At 46.4% G+C, this 19,882-nt stretch overlaps 1 long non-coding RNA gene across 1 annotated transcript; it reads left to right on the forward strand.

The window, feature by feature from the left end:
* Window positions 1–5,862: 5,862 nt before the first annotated feature.
* LOC133228164 (uncharacterized) lies at window positions 5,863–15,616 on the forward strand. Its single transcript, XR_009730105.1, has 3 exons — window positions 5,863–6,256; window positions 6,840–6,886; window positions 14,601–15,616. It is a non-coding gene; the product is annotated as an uncharacterized LOC133228164 (long non-coding RNA).
* Window positions 15,617–19,882: the final 4,266 nt, after the last annotated feature.

The raw sequence follows: 19,882 nt of genomic DNA on the forward strand, positions 1-19,882 counted from the left end.
ATATGCAGATGACACCACCCTTATTGAAGTAAGTGAAGAGGAACTAAAAAGCCTCTTGATGAAGGTGAAAGAGGAGAGTGAAAAAGTTGGCTTAAAACTCAACATTCAGAAAACGAAGATCATGGCATCTGGTCCCATCACTTCATGGGAAATAGATGGGGAAACAGTGGAAACAGTGTCAGACTTTATTTTTGAGGGGCTCCAAAATCACTGTAGATGGTGACTGCAACCATGAAATTAAAAGACGCTTACTCCTTGGAAGGAAAATTATGACCAACCTAGATAGCATATTCAAAAGCAGAGACATTACTTTGCCAACAAATGTTCGTCTAGTCAAGGCTATGGTTTTTCCAGTGGTCATGTATGGATGTGAGAGTTGGACTGTGAAGAAGGCTGAGCGCCGAAGAATTGATGCTTTTGAAGTGTGGTGTTGGAGAAGACTCTTGAGAGTCCCTTGGACTGCAAGGAGATCCAACCAGTCCATTCTGAAGGAGATCAGCCCTGGGTGTTCTTTGGAAGGAATGATGCTAAAGCTGAAACTCCAGTACTTTGGCCACCTCATGTGAAGAGTTGACTCATTGGAAAAGACTCTGATCGTGGGAGGGATTGGGGGCAGGAGGAGCAGTGGGTGACAGAGGATAAGATGGCTGGATGGCATCACTGACTCTATGGACGTGAGTCTGAGTGAACTCCGGGAGCTGGTGATGGACAGGGAGGCTTGGTGTGCTGCGATTCATGGGGTCGCAGAGTCGGACACGACTGAGCGACTGAACTGAACTGAACTGAGGCCGTAGACTAGCGCCCTCTGCTGGCCATTCTTGGATCAGCCGAAGGCCCTCTCTGCACCAGAGACCTACTCCGCTGGTGAGGGAAAATCAAACTCTCTGGATTTCTGTCTCCTAGATGTACTTTTTTCTAGCTCCTCCGTTCCCCATTTCTTATGAAATTGGGATTTAAATTTACATAGGGTTAAAGATCGATTTATTTATTTATTATTATTTTTGGCTGGGCTGGATTTTCGTTGCGGAGAGCAGGCTTTCTCTAGTTGTGGCGAGTGAGGGGGGCGACTCTTCATTGCAATGCATGGGCTTCTCACAGTGGCGGCTTCTCTTATGAAGCATGGGCTCCAGGCGTCCAGGCTTCAGTAGCTGTTGCCTGTGGGCTTAGTAGCTGAGGTTCACAGGCTCTAGAGCGCGGGCCCAGTAGTCGTGGTCCACGGGCTTGGTTGCTCCAGCGGCATGTGGGATCTTCCTGGACCGGGAATTGAACCCATGTCCCCTGCGTTGGCAGGTGGATTCTAACCAGCAAACCACCAGGGAAGCCCGAATGTGGGTCTTTGATAAGACACAATAGAGGAACGGTTTTCACTGGCATCACCCATGACGTTTTGAGAGCCTATCACTATCAGTGGGAGAAAGGCTCATTTTTCATGTAGGTATTCTAACCTGAAGAGCTGTTTTAGTCACCACTCACTGGGATTGCCCTTCAACAAGGCTACGACTCAAAGCCTGCTCCTATGATGCTTTCAGATAGGAGCCGAGCTCAACAGTAGTGAGAGGAGGTGCTGAGACTTCGGTGGTCACATCACAGCTGGCCATGTTCCTCCGGGTGGATCAGGGCCAAGGGGAGGGGTTGGGGGTAAAGAGGGACAGAGTGCGATAAGGACATCCCTGGGTCCCCATTTTAGGAGGACCTGTATGATCTGGGAGGCAATTCTATAAGAAAAGTCAAGAGATGTCTTATCTCATCCTTTTGATCACTGAAAATCTACTAGGAAGACTATGTTCTTCTAGGGGAACTTCCTTGGCCTTCTGGACATTGTGGGGCATCAGTGAGGGCCTTAAAGACCCTCTGTTGGAACTGGATCCCATATTAATATATCCAACTTGAGCCAACTCCATATATCAGTAGCGTTACTGGTGTGGTGTTGCTCTCTGTAGAACTGTTTATATTTAGAATAGTCTGAACTATCAGCTTATCCAGAAACTAGGCCTTCCCACTAGAGTCTCCTCTATTCTCTCTTCAAAAATAAAATTAACTGCACAGCGATGGGGCAGACAGTGGTTGAAAACATGGCCTCTAGTGTTGGACTGGCTGGATGGCAATCCCAGCTGCGTGTCTCACTACCTGTGTGGCCTGGGAAAACTACAACAGCACACGTTGTTTCAATTTCCTCATTCATAAAATGGAAGCGTAAATGGTACTTACCATTAGTGCTGTTGGAGAGATAAGTGAGTTAACACACAGGAAGCACTTAGTTCCTGGTACATAGTAAGCACTCAGTAGTTATTGCCTACCATCATCACCACCACCACCATCACTACCACCACCACCACCATCACCACCACCACCATCATCACCACCACCACCACCATCACCACCACCACCATCATCATCATCACCACCATCACCACCACCACCATCATCACCACCACCACCACCACCACCACCATCATCACCACCACCACCACCATCACCACCACCACCATCATAATCACCACCATCACCACCACCACCATCATCACCACCACCACCACCATCACCACCACCACCACCATCACCACCACCACCATCATCATCATCACCACCACCACCACCACCATCATCACCACCATCACCACCATCACCACCACCACCATCATCATCACCACCACCACCACCACCACCATCATCACCACCGCCACCACCATCACCACCATCACCACTATCACCACCACCACCACCACCATCACATCACCACCACCACCACCATCACCACCATCACCACTATCATCACCACCACCACCACCATCACCACCACCACCACCACCATCACCACCACCACCACTATCACCACCACCATCACCACTATCACCACCACCACCACCACCATCACCACCACCACCACCATCACCACCATCACCACTATCATCACCACCATCACCACTATCATCACCACCACCACCACCATCACCACCACCACCACCATCACCACCACCACCACTATCATCACCACCACCACCACCATCACCACCACCACCACCATCACCACCATCACCACTATCATCACCACCACCACCACCATCGCCACCACCACCACCATCACCACCATCACCACTATCATCACCACCACCACCACCACCATCACCACCACCACCACCACCATCACCACCACCACCACCATCATCACCACCACCACCACCACCATCAACACCATTATCACCACCACCACCATCAACACCATTATCACCACCACCACCACCATCACCACCACCACCACCATCATCACCACCACCACCATCATCACCACCACCACCATCACCACCACCATCACCACCATCACCACTATCATCACCACCACTACCATCATCATCACCATCACCACCATCATCACCACCTCCACCATCACCACGATCACCACTATCATCACCAACACCATCACCACCACCACCACCACCACCACCATCATCATCACCGTCATCACCACCATCACCACTATCATCATCACCATCATCTTCCCATCATTACCATCATCATAGCCATCATCATAGCCATCATCATCGCCATCACTGCTCTATGATCAGCATGTAAGAAGCTGAAAGCGTGTCCCGATAACCACCGTTCCACATTGACGAGGTTGCACACGTTCCTGTGAGGGAGTGCATGTGCTGGACGGGCAGGGTTGCAGTCCAGGTGACCCGCAGCATCCAGTCCAACTCCCTCTCCTTCCAGGGACATGGCAGGCTTCTACCTGGAACATGTGCAGGGCTTTGTGAGTGGTTGTGGCTGGTGAAATGTGAATGCGCATAATTAGTGTCCTCACTTCTGGGCTGAGACAGTTAAAAGCCCAAATGTGATTCTTCACTTTCTTTTCCTTTGTCACAGCAGCTTAGAAGGTGAGATGTTCCAGCAATTGCAGCTATAAGATGATGAGCCATCTGTTGACCCGAGTCCTCCAGTGACTGTGTGTAACGGAGATGCGCTGACTCGTATTCCATATGCAGCATGAACAAGAAATAAACTTTCATGGTGTGAAGCTACTGAGATTTGTGAGTCATTACTGCAGCACAGCCCAGCCTGGGAGTTCTCAGTCTGGTCTGCTCACCTGGGATCCTGTTAGAAATGCAAATTTTCAGGCTCCACTGCACACATACTGAATCAGAGGCTGAGGGTGAGGCTGGGTTTTAACAGCCGCTCCAGGTGAATCTGACATAGGTCAAGTTTGAGAACCACTGCTCTGACTGATCCTGAATAGCACAAGAGGCAAAGGCCAGGGAAAAAGGAGGCCTGCTCTCTCAGCTCCCAGTTACACAGGTACTTTGACCCTCTAGGTGGCTGCTGTTTAGGATGATCCCTTCTGCTTCACCCTTTCCCACTGGTAGAGATATTAAAGCATTGGCTATCTCAGAGATGGTTGGATGGCATCACCGAGTTAATGGACATGAACTTGGGCAAACTCTGGGAGACAGCAAAGGACAGGGAGGCCTGGTGTGCTGCGGTCCGTGGGCTTGTGAAGAGTCAGACATGCCTTAGTGACTGAACAACAACATCTCAGGATAGTTAACATCAGACAGATCAAGGCCCAGGGTTTTACTTGAAGTCAACAAATCTCTTCATTTACTTGAAGTCAACGGGTTCATTGTTGCTTTAAGATGGTGAAGGCTTTCTAGTTCTTTCAGGTGTGTCTGAAACCCTGGGGATTTACTGCTGTCTTTCTCACTCTCTGCTCCACAGTCCTTCCTTTCCCCAGGGAGGACAGAGTCTGGTGGTCCTCATTTCACCAAGGAGGAAAATGAGGCTCAGCATGTTCAAGTTATTTGTCCACGGAACGGTGTCACAGCATTGCACTACAGCCCTGGCGCTCAGCCTCATGTGAGCAGGGGCTCAGGAAGTGGCTGTAACAATAAAGATACAAGGACATTAGCTCGCCTAATACATTTATTTAATTGTCTGAGCTCAGCTGCATCTCAGTCCTGGTGCCCATCGCCGTGCCTGGATGGGTCCCAACAGCACTAAGGAGGCATCTTGGCAATGCACAGTACAAGAGGGACAAAGCAGATGACTGAGCAGGAACAATCTGATCCAACACTTCCCCAGTCTTTTGCAGAAGAGCTGTCTCAGAGAAATGACAGCCTGTGGTCAGCAGAGGGCAGTATTGTTCTAACAACTACTGTGTGGGGAGCAGGATGCCTGCTCCCATCCACCCTGGCAATACTGATAGAATTGACAGAGGCCAGAGGGTGCATTTAAAGAACAAAAACAGCAAAAAAAAAAAAAAAAAAATTCTATATACCCACCATATTATTAGGCAATTAGCATTGCTTATATAATTCTTTCAAATTTCTATCTGAAAATTTTCACATTAAAACATTAGAAGAAGAAAGAGGATAAAGCCCTAAGTTGGCCCAGCTCAGTCCCATGACTAGTGAGTAGCTCACCCATCTGGACCAGTCCCACAGCTGTGGGATGGATGTGTTGGCATCGGCCTTCATTAAGCATCTTATTCTTAACATTCATCGTATTCTCGCCACTCAGAGACCTGCCCCCCAAGAGCTACCTTCCTCTCTTTCCTTCCCTGTCTTTTCTTTCTTTCTCTTCTTCCTCCCTCACACTCTCTTCTTCACCCCTGGTGTGAGTCTAGGCAGATGGCTGATGGGGTAGCAGGGCCAGGTACTGGGAACCAGGTGTGAAAAACACAACTGATCCTTTCCCTTAAGGATTTATATTCTTGGCAAGGCAAATCCACAGAAGCAGAACTTTGAGGAGGAGAAGCAGGAGAACATTTAAATCCTGTTCTCTGAGCCATAGGAGAAGCCTCAAACTCAAGTCTTGGAAAGAGGCTCTGAACTTCTTCAGGTCTTCATCACCATGAACTTCCAAGAATGTACCTCTTCCGTGTCTCCAAGCATCCTGTAAGGTCTTCCAAGGTAGAGCTTATCCCTATACCCAAGGGATAAAGGGACAGACTTCTTAATTTGGCCATGAGAGGGCAGCTCAGCTCACCCCAGAGGTTGCAGATACCCTTCCTCTAGGGTTGTTGGAATCCACTCTTACACCTCCTGAATCACTCCAGGGCTCCTGACCCACGGATGGCCTAGAATTGGGGCAGGCCTCCTAGGGCCACTCCAGCCAGAGGCAGGGCTCAGCCAGGTTCCACACCAGCCTGGCTCCCAGGTACTGGCTGAGGCCTCTGAGAAGGATGCTGTTGCCTGCTGTTTTGCTGCCAAAAGGAGCCAGGATGTCCCCCTGCCGCCCCCCGGGAACTGGGTGCTGCGAGGTGAGAGCACCATTAGCAGCTGTGGCTACACTGGCATTAGGAGATTAATGAGGCTTTTTGAATAAGGAATGTAGCTACAGCCAACTGTTGGCAATTAGTTAGAGCAAAGCAATGCTGTGCTTCGGATCTGTCAGCTGGGACCCCCAAAGGAGCAGAACAGCAGGAAGGGCTAGACAGAGAGGAAGAGTTGAAATTCCACCTTTCCCCTCCTAGGCCAGTGCTCTGGCTGTTACAACCCCAAGCTAAGCCTTCCATGACCGTAGCCGTCTGATATCTGCCATGTTGACTGGGGGCACACAGAAGGCAATGAGGGTTTTTAAGGGGTCATCTTGTCCACCAGCCCGCCTCCACTTAGGAGCACATAGCAACGCTTCTCAAGGTCGGATCTGGGTCTAGATGACCTGGGATCCTGGAAACCTCGCTCCCAGGTGATTCCCGATGCTTCTGGTCCAGGTTGGGCACTTTGAGTAGTATGGCCCAGAGCAGCTGGGGGAGGGGGCGGGGGCGAGGGAGAGCCTCTATTTCATTAAGCTGAGGTCTTAGTGTTTATCCTTCACCCATCATTTATTTGTTCATTCAACAGTGTCCACTCTGTGCCAGGCAGCTGGATGCACAGGTCTAAGCACAGAGGTAGGTAAAAGTAGCCTGGAGTAAGCAGAGTGATGCCCTGGGGGCTAAGAAGAGGAGACGGGGGAGGCAGGGTGGGCGCAGGACTGGGCACTAGGGAGGGCTGTGGATTCTCGGGGAGCCCGTGCCCCTCCTCCCTGCTGAGAAAGCCTCCCTGGTGTTGCAGTGACTGCAGCCAGCAGCTAGGCAGGCAGAGGGGAGAGAGAAGTGATACTCACACCATCTTCTTTTTAAGAGAGGAAATGCATCTTAAAAGCAGTGGGAGCTAATTTGCTCTTCTGTAATCAATCACCCTGGACAGAAAACAAAAACACATCACAGCAAGCTGGGAATGGCTGAGAGCAGGCAAGGTTGGCAGGCAGGGAGGAGATTTTTCTTTTAATGGGTTTAAAGGAAAATGACTCTTAAGGACATTTGGTATACATGTTCACGTGTGTGTGTGCGGGTGTGTGCGTGTGTGTGTGTGTTTCTGTGACGATCTTTTTCAGACTTCTAAGCAGTCCATCCCAAAGGAAATCAGTCCTGAATATTCAATGGAAGGACTGATGCCGAAGCTGAAACTCCATACTTTGGCCACCTGATGTGAAGGACTGACTCATTAGAAAAGACCCTGATGCTGGGAAAAATTGAAGGCGGGAGGAGAAGGGGATGATGGAGGATGAGATGGTTGGATGGCATCACTGACTCAATGGACATGAGTTTGAGTGAACTCCGGGAGTTGGTGATGGACAGGGAGGCCTGGCGTGCTGCAGTCCATGGGGTCTCAAAGAGTTGGACATGACTGAGCAACTAAACTGAACTGAACTGAAGCGATCTCTAGCTCTCCCCACTGTCTGGCCTCTTCTCTGATGCATGTGTGGGCAGCGGGAGGTGAGGACTTCAGGTAAGGCTTCTCTGTCCCTCCTCCCACTTGGGAAGATGCCCTGGAGGCAGGGAGCTTCCCCTTACCTCTGCTGTCTGGCTCGTAGCTGGACAGATGCTGTTCCCTCTTGAGCCTTAGTTTTTCTCCCTGTAGAATGGGGAGGCCCACATTGCTAGGCTGAGAAAGAGGAGGGCCGTGACTGACACTGGTGAGGTAAACTCCAGGAGACCTGGTGCTCTGGCTGTTTCCATCCGGATCGTGGAACTGGGGTGGGGGAACAGCTCCAGCTCCGGAAAGAGCGCCCCATTGGGAGCACCGCGTTCACCCCATGCTGTCCCCAGCTGCCGCGTCTCACTGCTGAGATGTGCCCCAGCCAGCTCCTTTCCTAGCGTTCGCTTTCCTTCCCTGTCCTTTCCTCCTCTTCCTCTCCCTCCTCCCTCATGCTCTGTCTTTCACACCTCTATCTGTGCAGCTGCATTTTTCAAATGGAAGTTGAGATATGGTTTGACCATGGTTCAGAGTAGTTGAAATCTGGACATTCATGGGCATCCTAGGATGTGTCATCAGTCTGTTGCTGTTGTTCAGTCGTTCAGTCGTGTCTGACTCTTGGTGACCCCATGGACTGCAGCACGCCAGGCTTCCCTGTCTGTCACCAACTCTCAGAGCCTGATCAAACTCATGTCCGTTGAGTCAGTGATGCCATCCAACCATCTCATCCTCTGTCTTCCCCTTCTCCTCCTGCCTTCAATCCTTCCCAGCATCAGGGTCTTTTCCAAGGAGTCAGTTCTTCTCATCAGGTGGCCAAAGTATTGGAGTTTCAATTTCAGCATCAGTCCTTCCAAGGAATATTCAGGATTGATTTCTGTAAGATGGACTGGTTGGATTTCCTTGCAGTCCAAGGAACTCTCAAGAGTCTTCTCCAGCACCACAGTTCAAAAGCATCAATTCCTTGGCACTCAGCCTTCTTTGTGGTCCAGCTCTCACATCTGTACAGATGATCACTCTAAACACTCTAATTTATACTTCCTCCTTTGCCCTACTGCTGCTCTGGGCTATAACTCCACAGCCATAACACTCTGAGTTGTGGTCAGCGTGATGCCAAACATCCAGATGTTTAGAAGTGTCCAGATGGTAGATTTAAGTTTTGCAGTTTTGCTTACTCTGGGTGCTTGAAGCCCTTTGGACATAATTCAGTAAAACAAACAGGTGAATAAGTAAAGATAACCTCTATAAGCCAAGCAGTGAGTTGTTTAGCATCTTGTTTTCAAAATAACTGGGATACAGATGGGGATTTTTTTCCTTCTTGCTGGCATTTTGGGTGCTGTATGTCACCTGAGCTGTCTCTGACCATGCTTTCTGGGGATTCTCCTAGAAAAGAGAGTCTTCCAATAGAACAATCTGAGAAAGAAACACCATTGCTTGGTTTTCTGGACCCACAGAGGCTGTAAGGAGTGTAGTTTCTCATCCAAATCCTTATCACCTCATCCATCCATCCACCCATCCACTCTTCTACTCATTCATCCCCTCTCCATCCCTTCATCTATCCACACAATTCCTGCTTTTCTTTCCTCTCTACTTTTATGCTTCCTGCCTTCCTTTCTAATTTTCCTCCTTCAAAACTATGTTCTTTGCATTGTACTTGGTGCTAGTCGGAGCCTGCTAGGCCTCATAGTGTATCGGGTGAGACAGATGTGAACACAGCTGTTAACACACAGTTAGTTGTAAAGCATGCACATTTTTACCCAGATCCGTCTCTGGACAATCCCACCGTTTATCTATCTCCCTTTGGCCTCACATTTCCTCTTCTTTCCCTGATGGGCATTGTCTTCAGGAGTTCACAGAGTCCTACAAAAGGGCTGCTCCTTTGTTAACTAGATCTCCTTCCCAACAAGTTCGGGAGGTTGGAAGGAGGAGTGATTTATATATAAAGGTTTGAATGGTGTCCTTTTCTCTCCTCTTCCTCTTAACTTCTTAATTCACGCTTCTGCACAGAACAGCAGCCCTTCAGCCAGGGAGCACAGTAAACTTCTGATGAGATGAAGGCCTTTTCTTCCCTGCAAACGTCCTGCCCTCACATCACCACCCCCAAAAGGGAGCAGATGGGCTGGGAGCGACAGCCATTTATTCATTTCAGTTCCGCCTGGGGTCTGGCCTGGTGGGAGACTGTAACCGAGAGGAGAGAAGGCTTGTGGGTTTTGGAGCTTATTTAAACATATTTACAAAACCCAAGACTGGTTAACTAGGGAAGCAGAGAGACAGAGGTTTGTATTGGGTTATAAGATTAATAAACCAATTAAATAAAGATGGCAGCAGCCTCGCAGCCCCACTGGGGCAGGAGGCGAGTTTGACAGCTGCTCTTTTCTGATGATTTCCACACACTTTAGAAGAAAAGACAGCCTGGGCTTCCCCCCTTCCATAAGAGAATACCCCAGGCTGTTGTCTTGTCTAATCACTCACACTGCTACTCAAGTTGTTTTCTAAGCCTGTAGGTCGAATGTCATGGTTAGCCAACTGGGAAAAAAAGAAAACAAAAGCTATTTCTTCTTTTCTAATCCTTAAAAAAAAAAAAAAGCACCAGTATGAGACCATTTATTTCTCCCTGTGATGCACATTCCCAGGTAGGCAGGGGAATTCTGGGAGTATCTGTAGGCAAACCCCAGAGAAGTCTAGTCTGGCTCCCTCTCTGTTGTGCGAGCACACCTGTCCACAGCTCAGGCTCCCCCAGGGTCAAATTTGGGTTTGGTGTTTTTCGAGTATTACATTAGGTTTAAATGTTCCTCCCACCCCCCACCTCCCAGCCATTGCTTGGGGCATAATTAGTGGGAAAAAACCAAAAAGGCCCTTTTGCAAAGTCTAGTGGAGACCCTTCCTTTCTAAAGCAACAAGTACCCCTGTTCAGGCAATGACAGCGAGGGGTGAACCCCACACTCCTCCTTTTCTCGAGACCTGTAGGCACGCCCCTTTCTTGGCCTGGGGACGGAAGGCTCCTTGATGAAAACTGAGTGAGACTGTGGACAGACAGGCGCCCCCCACGGGCCGGGTCAGTTTGGAGCCCTCGCCTGCACTGCTGTCTGAGAGCACAGAGGGTGTGAAGGGCTTCCCGCCCGGCTCGGCTGTGCAGCCCTGCTTGCTCTGGGGGCCCCGCTCCATCAGCTGCCTTGGCTTCGTTTTCACAGCCATCAGATGTGTCAGATCTGGAGTCTGTCAGATGCTGGGGGTCGGGGCAAGTTTCAGGGAAGATTCTGGGCGGTTAAGTTTTCTCATTTGCAGGAAGAAAACAAAAAGTGAGGGGTAATAATTACAGAATGATGATAATTTAAAAATCAATTATAAAAAAGAATAATTATAATAAAATCAATTCTGTCCACATTATGAAACTGGCAAAAAAAAAAAAAAAAGAAAAAAGAAACTGGCGGAGACACAGGATGAATAACGTACTTGGAGAATTCTAGAAAAAAATGAGTATTTGTAGTTATCAGGAAGTGCCTCGATGCTTTTCTGGAACAAAACAGGGAGTGAATCAATCAGTCAGATTGACCTGGGACTTACCGATTTCTCTCTGCCCAAGTTTAACCCTCTGAGCTTCGCTTTAAGTGGGTATGACAACACTTAAGGTCAGAAGTGTGGACTTTGATGTCATGATCGGGCTTTCTCACTTACTAGCTGTTGATTAATATTGAAAGATTTATTTGAGCCTTATTTTTCTCATCTGTAAAATTGGAATGATCATACCTCTTGCCCTGTAGGATTATTGTAAAGACTGATTCCCATCACTCATGTAAAGTTTACAATTTAGTGTCTGGTGTGCGTCGGTGTGTGCGTCAGTCACGTCCGACTCTGCGAACCTATTGACTGTAGCCTACCAGGCTCCTCTACTTGTGGAATTTCCCAGGCAAAAATACTGGAGTGCGTTGCCATTTCCTACTCCAGGGGATCTTCCCAATCCAGGGATTGAACCAGTGTCTCCTGCATTAGCAGGTAGATTCTTTACCACTGTGCTACCTGAGAAGCCCTTTAGTGTCCTGTACATAGTAAGTATTCACCATAATAACTATAACTATATATCGTAACCTTAATTATTCCTATTAATAAATGAAATCACATGTATATAAACATCCTGCACAGTATCTGGCACATGGTAGATGTTCAATAAAGCAAAGTCCCCACATTCTCTCTTTCCTAAATGAATAAATCAGTCTATGCATGAAAAACCTGGCTTAGAGGGGCTTCCAGTTGAACAGAAAGACTGCTGTAATAGCGGACAGAGCCAGAAGGGGTCCCAAGCCTTTGAAAGCTCTTGGTCCAAAGAGTCACTGCGTTCTTTAGAAAAAAGAAGCCCTTAAGGAATTATGTAGAAGCACAAGGTAGCCAATCACGACTCTGCAGGAAACCTAGAGCTGGCCTCTGCTGCCAGGACCCCTCCCCACCCCCGGACTCAGAGGCAGTGCCATTCCGTTTTGCTCACGTGCCTTCCAAAAACGCATCCTAAAATCTAGGTGCTGCCTCCAACATGCTTAAGTAAATATTTACAATTTTCTCCATAAGTTGAAATCATTTCAGAGGATATCATAAATATGGACTCTTTACACGAAAGTATCATCACTAGTTAAATACATTCTTTGGAATCTAAATACCATAATGATTTATATCCACCTTCATCCATTTAAAAAGCCTGTGAGTAAACTTTTAACAGTGAGAATTTTATTTCATTCTCCTTCTTACACTTGTCTTTCTGTTCTTTCTCAGAATTTTATTCTAATGTAGTAAGTTTTTGTATTGGATAATCCTTTATTGACTATTGAATATACATTTCTGAAATAATACTATGTATGTGTTATATATGTGTCAGAAATTAAAAAAAAATTTTTAATTGTGATTAAAAAACACATAAAACTTACAACGATAACCATTTTTAAGTAGTGTTAAATATATACACATTGTTGTATATGTTTTTAATATAAAAATATTTCCATAAAGTTCTAAATATTAAAATTGTTTCTTGAATGAGTGATCATTATAATTATTATCAGTGTACCAAAAATCAAAATATAGTATATATGACATAAATTTTGTCAATAATAAATTAAATAATAAAAATTCATTGTGGCTACATTTCTTAATGAGGTTAATGGGATTGTCCTAGTTGGATAACAAATATTACATATTGCTAGAATGAAAAATGGAGCCACATCAATGCTATGTTTTTTAATTTTTTTAAAAAATTCTATTCTTTTCTGAAGACTAGTTGCTTTGTTTTTCTTAGATGTGAACACTGACAGATCTTACTAACACAAGTAAGCGGATAGGAACAGGAGATATTTTGATAACTTCATTAATTATTTGAAATCTTTTTGGGTTAAATGCCCCAAATCACACAGTGATCCATCTTCAAAAATTATTTTCTTCTTTAATTTTGTTGAAAAAGAAAAAGCTTCCTAAGGCATTTGTTATCCATCATTAGAACCATTCACTTTTTCAATTTCTGAGACTATCCTAAAGACTTTTCTAAAATTTATTAAATGACTAATAACTACATCTGCTATTTTTTCACCTTGTCTAATTCAACTTATTTATAAAAATTGGAAAATTAAAATATCATTAATTTCAATCCACTTTTCCCAATGCAATTTTAAGAAATAAAATACTTGTATTTTATAACATGTTTAAATACCTTTTGGTTAAAACCTTAGAGCTCAGATTTAGCCCTTTTGACTTATGGAAAATGCATAATCTATTTAGAAACACTAGTCTTTCTTGTCAACCCAATCTGCAAAAGAGATTTACTTTCTCTAAGAAAAAGTCTGACAAATTTTTAATTCAAATCAACATTATAGTACATTTTGGGGGATATTATGAAACCTACTATTAAAAAAGACTGCTTCTAATCTTGTAAAAATGATTATTAAAAGCAGACAAGATGAAGGTCATGAAGAATATAATTAACCTATTTCCTGAAAAGTTGTAGAAACAAGAATAAACCCATTCGCTGTTTTTCATCAGTTTGTCGTAATTCAATGTTTTGTGCCCAAATTTAAGTTATTTATGAAACAAAAAGCATGATGAAAAAGTGTAGCATTTTTTGAGTAATTCTGTATGTACTGAACTTTAGAATTAATTTTTGGAAATAAATAAGAATCTTGTATGAAACACAGAAATAACTCCTTTAATTTCATAGACATTGAGATAAATTTTCTAACACATTTAATGAGAGGAAAAAGTATATATTGCTAAAAATGAGTTTGTCCAGCAGCTAGCATTTAATTTTCTTTCTTGATTAATAGGAGTTGTAGGAGGGAAAATATTTAAACATTTTATAAGATGAAGTAATCTCAGGATTGATTGTAATTGAAATACATATCTCACAATATTACTTGATAAAATAGATTTTAACAACCTACTAAATAATGCACACTGCATTCAAAAGAAATCACATAAAACTTTTATCTGTGGGTTATAACCAGTACAACTTCCCAACTTCAGTAGCCCCTGAAAAAGCTTCTGCTGCTGCTGCTAAGTCGCTTCAGTCATGTCCGACTCTGTGCGACCCCGTAGACGGCAGCCCACTAGGCTCCTCTGTCCCTCGGATTCTTTAGGCAAGAACACTGGAGTGGGCTGCCATCTCCTTCTCCAGGAAAAAGCTTCAATTGTGTTTAAAAGAATCGGTGTTACAAACCTGTGCTGGTGCAGCTGCTCAGAGGTTTTGTTGTTCTTTGCTGTTTTGGTTTTGGCTCATCCTAGAATTGAGTATTGAGAGAAGTTGAGAAGGATCACTTTTCTTTGCTATGGTGGGTGAGGGAAAGCCATTTTTAGCCTTCATTAGTGCTTACAACGTTGTCTTTCCTTCACTCTCCCCAGACTCTGTCAAAGCCATGAGGTTTTGACAAGACTTAAGGAATGCAGAGCTGCTGTCCTTACCCCGAATGCCAACATACCCACTGTGTGTCCTCCGTAATACATCTGACGAATGCCACTGATGAATCTGTCTGCAGGCAGCACCAGAGACACAGACAGAGAACAGACTTGTGGACACCGTGGGGGAAAGAAAAGGTGGGACGAATTGAGAGAGTAGCGTGGAAACATACATGTTACCTGTATGGCGCAGGGAGCTCAGACTGGTGCTCTGTGACAACCTAGAGGGGTGGGATGTGGTGGGAAGTGGGAGAGAGGCTCAGGAGGAAGGGGACATATGTATTTCTGTGGCTGATTCATGTTGATGTATGGCAGAAACCAGCACGATAGTTATTGTAAAGCAGTTATCCTCCAATAAATTTTTTTTTTTTAAAAGGCACTTCTCTAAGGATCCACCATGTAGAATGTGGCTTTCTTTTACCTAAAGAACGGATGAAACGGAAGGAATGGAAGTCCCGAGGTGGGGTTCTTGTGCCTTAATTCGCCAAAATAGTATCTTTAACTGTCCTTTTTGTTTGGTGTGCTGAAGGATTTTACATCCTGGAGAGAACACCATAATGGAGTTGAGAACGGGTGAAAGAAACACTTTTCTTTTGTAAAAACAAAAGAAGGGTGATTAAAATGGGGGAGGATGAAAAAAGGGAACCAGAAATTTGAGGACTTGCAACTGATAAAATTAACCATATCTGCGGACCCCTAGGAAAATCCATACATGTTGAACGTCTTTTTCCAACATCTATATGCATATGTATACATATACACATGCATACAGCCTTACAAGCTCATATCCGCTGTATACTCCCAAACATTCTCTCACACACCTTCACACTTACACATAATCTTGTGCTCACACGCATATAGACTCACAGACTCACAAACGCAGAAAAGTCCATATATTCTCACAGTCACTCACACTGACTTACATAATCACATACATCCGCACACACCTACACTCACACAAAGTATAGAAGTTGGTACCAGGCCCAGAAAGGTCTTTTAATTGCCTTAGATCACACAGCACATGGAGAAGGAAATAGCAACCCACTCCAGTGTTCCTGCCTGGAGAATCCCATGGAGGGAGGAGCCTGGTGGACTACTGTCCATGGGGTCGCAAAGAGTCAGACACGGCTGAGCGACTGAACCACCACCACCACCACACAGCACAGCTGTGTGCTTCAGCTTTAAGGCTGCTTTTCTAAGACATCATCTGTAACTCTCCTCACCTAGGCTGCAAGTTTGGCTTGTCTTCTAGGAGACTGGGAGTGATCAGATTGTTGAGATGTTTGGCCCCTCACCTTGCTAGGATAATAAGGTGCCAGATCTTGGCAAGTTGAACTGAATCCTGTGCTGTGTCAGTCTGCTTGCCCTCGGAATCAGCAGTGTTTCTCTCGGAGGCAGTGCAGCCACAGAGACCGGTCCTGACAGCATAGGAGTCCAGGAATGTCGCTAACTGATGGTTGGTTCTGGAATCAGTTGATGCCTCTGGCATCAGCGAGAGGCAGCCTGGTTGCCTGGATGGGGTGGTCACCTTGGGATACGGTCCCAGGCCTGCCCCGGGTGTGCTGTGTGACCTAGCGCAGGTCAAACACCTCTCTGGACGTCCCACCAACCTCTGTAATGTGCCTGGGGGTAAGCATGTGTCTTAAGTATGCAATGCCTGTGAGTGTATGAGTGTGTGGATATGTGTCTGAGCATGAGTTTGAGAGTGTGTGGCATGTGTGTATGTGTGTGTGTGTGAGTGTATATGTGTTTCAGTGCAACAGTGTTTGTAAGTGTGAAGTTGTGTGTGTGATCAGTGTATATGTGTGTATGTGTACATGCAGATGTTGTACAAAAGAAGGGTGAGACCAAGGGGAATCTCTCTTGGGATTTTGAGAGATTCGGGAGTTGGTGAAAGACAGGGAAGTTGTGAAGTTCCGGGAGCTGGTGATGGACAGGGAAGCCTGCAGTCCATGGGGTCGCAAAGAGTTGGACACGACTGAGCGACTGAACTGAACTGAACTGAACTGAGCGACTGAACTGAACTGAACTGAACTGAGCGACTGAACTGAACTGAACAAGGGATTTCAGATCATCATAGTACCTCCCAGTAGTGGGTGAGGACGCATGAGATTACTCTGTTTCCTTCAACAGACACTGATTGGTACATGCAACATATGTCTGCTGCTGGGCCCAGAGTAGGAGCTCAGTGCTACACCAGGCCAGTGTGGTTCTTGTCCTCATGGAGCCTGTGGTCTTGGATTCAGATTAGAACACAGGCTTTAGCACTTCCATGTGAGAGTGACCACAGGGGCTGTTAGGGACTGTGGGATCACAGAGGGGGCCCCTGGATGCAGCTGGAGACAGTGCCTTTCTTGCTGGGCCTGAAGTGGGCACGGTCCTAAACCGAGTAGAAGCAGGATGCTCTGGTGGCGCTGCCCACTACGCTGTGCTGTGTTCAGTTGATTCAGTTTTGTCCAATCCTTTGCGACCCCGTGGACTGTAGCCCAGAAGACTCCTCTCTCCATGGGATTCTCCAGGTAAGAATACTGGAGTGGGTTGCCATGGCCTCCTCCAGGGGATCTTCCCAACTCAGGGATCGAACCTGCATCTCTTATGTCTCTTGCATTGGCAGGTGAGTTATTTACCACTATCATCACTGCTAGCTAAATGTGGCTGTTGAGCACTTGACAATATGACATGTCCAAATTGACATGTGCTATAGGTGTAAAATCACTGCAGATGGTGACTGCCGCCATGAAATTAAAAGACACTTACTCCTTGGAAGGAAAGTTATGACCAACCTAGATAGCATATTCAAAAGCAGAGACATTACTTTGCCAACAAAGGTCCGTCTAGTCAAGGCTATGGTTTTTCCTGTGGTCATGTATGGATGTGAGTGTTGGACTTTGAAGAAAGCTGAGCCCTGAAGAACTGATGCTTTTGAACTGTGGTGTTTGAGAAGACTCTTGAGAGTCCCTTGGACTGCAAGGAGATCCAACCAGTCCATTCTATTGGAGATCAGTCCTGGGTGTTCTTTGGAAGGACTGATGCTGAAGCTGAAGCTCCAATACTTTGGCCACTTCATGTGAAGAGTTGACTCATTGGAAAAGACTCTGATGCTGGGAGGGATTGAGGGCAGGAGGAGAAGGGGACGACAGAGGATGAGATGGCTGGATGGCATCACTGATTCAATGGATGTGAGTCTGAGTGAACTCCTGGAGTTGGTGATGGACAGGGAGGCCTGGCGTGCTGCAATTCATGGGGTCGCAAAGAGTCGGACACGACTGAGCGACTGAACTGAACTGAACTGAACTGATAGGTGTAAAAACATACTAGTCTTTGAAGATGTAGTGTGAAAAAGAATGTAAATATCTTAATATTTTATTATCTTAATCGCATGTTGAATGTTGGATACATTTTGGATGTTGTCTAGTTGTTCAGTCGTGTCTGACTCCGCCATCCCATGAACTGTAGCCCATTGGGCTCCTCTGTACATGGAGTTTTCCAGGCAAGAATAATGAAGCAGGTTGCCATTTTTCTTCTCCAGGGGATCTTTCCCACCTAGGGATTGAACCTGTGTCTTCTGCATTGGCAGGTGGATTCTTTACCCCTGAGCCACCTGGAAAGCCCAACATTTTGGATAGATTGAATTACATAAAGTTTATTATTAGTGATAAGATCACCTATTTCTACTTTTTTTTTTCAATGTGGCCACTAGAAAATTTAAGATGGTATAAGTGGCTCGAGTTCTTCTGGCGTTTTTCTACTGGCCAGCAGCTCTAGGCAACAAGAATGGTTTGTGCAGAGATCCAGAGGTTCTGCGGTCTGTGCAGAGGTTCAGGGGGTTTGGAGAACTGGAAGAGTTTTCTCATTGCTCAGATTGGGGGTGGGGAGAGAGCTCGTGAGAATGGGAGAGGTTGCGGTGCAGCAGCAACATGAAGGAGCCCGTGAGCCCTTTCAAGGCATCACTGGAGGAGAGTTCCCTGGTGGTCCAGTGGTTAAGACTCTGTGCTTCCACCACAGGGATCACAGGTTCGATCCCCCTGCTTGGGGAACTAAGATCTTCCATGCTGCATGGCATACCACCCCAAAAGCATCACTGAAGGGAACAGGGAGGATTTTTTATTTTGCTGCACTGGCTCTTCACTGTGGTCTGCGGGCTCTCTAGTTGTGACACGCAGGCTTAGTTGCCCTGCAGCATGTGGGATGTTAGTTCCCTGGCCAGGGACTGAAACCACATCCTCTGCATTGAAAGGTGGATTCTCAACCACTGGAGCACCAGGGAAGTCTCAACAGGAAGGATTTTAAGCAGGAACATGCCTTGAATGGGCTACCCTGGAGGCTCATCAGTAAAGAATCTGCCTGCAAAGCAGGAGACGTGGGCTCGATCCCTGAGTCAGAAAGATCCCCTGGAGGAGGGCATGGCAACCCACAACGGTATCCTTGACTGGAAAATCCCATGGCCAGAGGAGCCTGGAGGGCTTCAGTCCATACAGTCGCAACGAGTCGAATGTGACTGAAGCGATTTAGCATGCATGCAGGCCTTGAACAGATGGACATACTTTAGAAATTCTCCTCTGGCTTCTTCATGGAAAATGGAACAAGAAATGGAGGCAAAATTGACAGCAGAAAGGCCATGAAGGAGGTTCTAGTGGTGACCCAGACGCGAGAAGTCAGTGGCTGGGCTTGGGGGTTCCCAGCGTGGATGCAGAAAAGGAAGCATGAGTATACTTACGACAGTCACAGAATCACTTCTGTAGGGAACTCTACAGGAACCGAAGTCTTCAGCGTTTGCATCTGATATACGTGGAATCCTAAAATCACAGACTGATGGGGGCAGGAAGTTATCTGGCCATTCTTCTTTAAAGCTTCTGATAGAATGAAGCTGTTTAGTCCCAAACCTGAGGAACTCCACAACAGGTGGGTGATTGCTTCCTGGGCAGGAGAGAGAAGGTTTTCTTCCCAGGGGAGGTTTGTCAGAGCGGCAGCTGTGTGAGTATCCCCTGGAGAGCAGGCCCCATGCATCTCTGAGAGGTTTGTCTGGAGGTGGCGGTCCCCCCGAGCAGCTGGGCCCCGCGCGGCCCTCTTTCTGCAGAGGTCACTGCTTTGGCAGATGCTTGGGAATTGCCAGGTGCCTATTAAGAGCTCCTGGCTCCTTGGTGCTGCCCACAGTCTCACACCCTCAGGAATTTGATGGCCCTGATGTAGAAATTCAGCCACTACTTGGCAGCTGTCCTTAACACAGT

This window comes from Bos javanicus, chromosome 16 (assembly GCF_032452875.1).
Source record: "Bos javanicus breed banteng chromosome 16, ARS-OSU_banteng_1.0, whole genome shotgun sequence".
NCBI lineage: Eukaryota > Metazoa > Chordata > Mammalia > Artiodactyla > Bovidae > Bos > Bos javanicus.